Here is a 3,029-nt window from a genome sequence, read left to right as displayed (position 1 = left end):
ATCCCTTTCATTTACATAATGTATAATAATAAGCTTATTACAGTAAATGCCAATGGAGCTATATTGAACTACTCCAGTCTCAGTTTTTACTGTGTTGTTGTGGGTCTCTAATGTTCTGTGTTTTACCTTGAAGAAAGCCCTGATGGCAGGAACATGGCTGGCACACTCCCCCTGTCGAAACTCATCCACCTCGTCCCCCACCTACAAAAACCAGGCAGGAAAATGTATTTWCATCATCATCATCAATAAATATTCTTGTTACCTTGCTTGCCTTGTTTTAGATGTTTTCTCATAAAGGCCCAGCCTTAGATTTACTCGAAGAGCGTTTGAACTTCACGTGTGTGTGTGTGACTGATTAAGTAATGAGCTAGAAATGATTTGATTGTCATCCATAGCTCACCCAGGCAATGAGAACAATGCAGTGTCCTGTGCCGTCTGTGCTTACCCTGCAGAACCCGCAGAGGGGACGACTGGGGTGGAACCTTCCTGCCAGGTCAGACACATCACCTGCTGCAGAAAGAGAGGGAGATGGTATTTTTGTATTTAGACATTTGTACCTGCACAAAGTTTGTACCTGTGGTTTTTAAGAGGAGAATATAAATAAATCAAATGCATGAGCTCATGTAGGCCTATGTGCGGCAGTTCAAGTCAGAGAGATATGACTTGTGTTGATTTCCTAGTGGTCATAAGAGGGCAGATCATAGGTTTTCGGTCATTCATGCTTACCCCCAGAATCCGACAGCTTGAGGTTGTTTGTGATGCCATCATATGCAAACAATCCCCTGCAAAATAGATGGGAAGAGAATTGGCTCTAGTTCACTATTTCACACAATAATTATCTCATAATCATACAACTGCACAGTGTGTAGGGGGAAAATGATTAGGTATCCAGTAATAAATGATTACAGAACAGTAGGGCCATTGTGTCCCAAAGCTGGTAGCATGCACAACGGCACGACTCACAACTAGCATGCACAACTCTCCTTCTCACCCTTTTTGATGAGCAAATGACTATAGCCAAGCCAGCCAGGGGCCTGTGCCACCCCACCACTTAACCCCAGAATGGTCCACCCTAGAACGTGCAAATGCGGAAGGGAGCTGGGTATGAGGATTATGTTCATGAAATAGAAAAAGTTCTGTACAGTTGTGCTATTAGCCATGGATGGTGTGTGTGTGTGTGTGTGTGAATGTGATCTCTTGGATCACCTGTAATCCAGATCAAGCCTAATATAATGGGGGCCTTTTCTGTTTGTGTCCCTGGAATGCATTCCTTAGGGCAGCCTCTAGATCAGAGAATGTTCACAGGTCAAAACCTAAGGACCCAAGCACCCACTGGATGTAGCGTAGTGTTATGTCTCACCACACTGTTATTAAAGTTCAGCAGTTTGACAGTTTTACGATTTGAATAACAGCCCAATCATATAGAGCCTGAATGTCCAGAGAGAGACATTGATTTAGAGACCAGACCATGGGAGCAGAGATGCTGAGATTGAATTTGGTGGAGGAGGAAACATGGGAAGCAAGATAACTCCAATCCTCATCTAAATGGTCTAGCTTTTTATCTGGACGTTCTGTCCACTTGGGAGACGGTAACGTCTCGTTTCAGCGCCACTCGTCTGACCAGTGCATTTTTAGCACTTTAAATAAACACAAATATAAGCCTTGTTTAAGCACTTCTCACACATACTGTGTAAATACAGTAGTTGAAGCTCTATAGGTTTAGAGGACCATGTAACTACTTAAGGTTACTCAGCCAGTCGTCACCATTCTACAAGTTAAGGCCTTAGTCGTTTAGACAGAATGTATAAATAGAAAATGCACCTTATGTAGGCTACATCCAACTAAGTGCACCCGATTTGTTCAGACCTGAGTCTGACAGGATGTCTAGCAAGGCTATTTGGTTCAGACAGACAGTCAGACAGACAGAAATCCCAGCAGGGATCAGCAACTCCTACCAGACTGGCCTCATGGGGGGCTATGAATCAGACTGGCATAAAACTAAACACATATCATTTCACTCAAATGACATACATTTTGGCCATACCATCAATTAAGTCACCATAGGGCATAGCACTAGTCATACTGTATATTATTAGTCTGTGCAAAATGTCCCCTGGTCTATAGTCTACTATTCACTACATTGAAATGCACATTGTGTAGGTCTGWTGACTTTTAAGGTTTGAAATTAAATTAAGGTTAGAAATGTACTTAATCAGTTCATGTTGTGAGTTGGCGTATAGCGAAATGGAGTGTGACAATGAGACTAGACTACCCAATGCAAAGAGCTGTCAAAAGATTGTGGACCAGTGGGGGCGCGATACATACAGACCAGCCATATTATCTTTAATTGACCATGCTTTCGCCATAGCAGAGTGGCGCAGCGGAAGCGTGCTGGGCCCATAACCCAGAGGTCGATGGATCGAAACCATCCTCTGCTAAAAGTGATTTTTGCCCCCTCAATTTATAGTAGACCTACTTTATAGAACGTAGCATACTCATTAAAGTGAGTAAACTATAACAGTAAGTGTTAATGTCAAATGTAATCCTAATACAAAAAGCTTCTCACTATCACAAAACAACCTYAATTTCATTTTCCGAAAAACCAAGATCGTAAAAAAAGTAGAGCGCAATACAAAAAKCTCGCTGAACAACTACAAGGACGACACATTATACAACACATGCAAATCAATGCTAAAGTATGCAAATACTATTGGATAGGTTATGAATAAATATTGTGCGTAATCATACCAATTATGAACGTGGGTTCAGAACGTCCTCTTTCGTCGTCAGCAGAGAAAGCCTGTAGAAGTTAAATTAATTGCTTGCATTTTATAACGGTAACTTTTCAATAGTTTAGTTGCTTCATCAACACGTCTGTTCGCAACATGTATAGGCTATACACACTTGGCACACCCACTCACTATATTCCACAAGAACATGCAATATTGCAATGTTTTGTAAGTTTATGTTTTGTAAATTTATGTGTGTCTTCTAAAATGTTGCGAACCTGTCATTTGATCGCAGCTCAT

General features: G+C 41.5%; 1 non-coding gene across 1 annotated transcript; it reads left to right on the top strand.

Annotated features, from left to right (window-relative positions):
• Positions 1–2,366: 2,366 nt before the first annotated feature.
• Positions 2,367–2,438, top strand: trnam-cau (transfer RNA methionine (anticodon CAU)). The gene has a single exon. It is a non-coding gene; the product is annotated as a tRNA-Met (tRNA).
• The last annotated feature ends 591 nt before the right edge of the window (positions 2,439–3,029 follow it).

This window comes from Salvelinus sp. IW2-2015, linkage group LG5, assembly GCF_002910315.2.
Source record: "Salvelinus sp. IW2-2015 linkage group LG5, ASM291031v2, whole genome shotgun sequence".
Classification (NCBI taxonomy): Eukaryota; Metazoa; Chordata; class Actinopteri; order Salmoniformes; family Salmonidae; genus Salvelinus; species Salvelinus sp. IW2-2015.
Note: the sequence above shows the minus strand (reverse complement) of the source record. Positions and strands in the feature narration are given on the sequence as shown.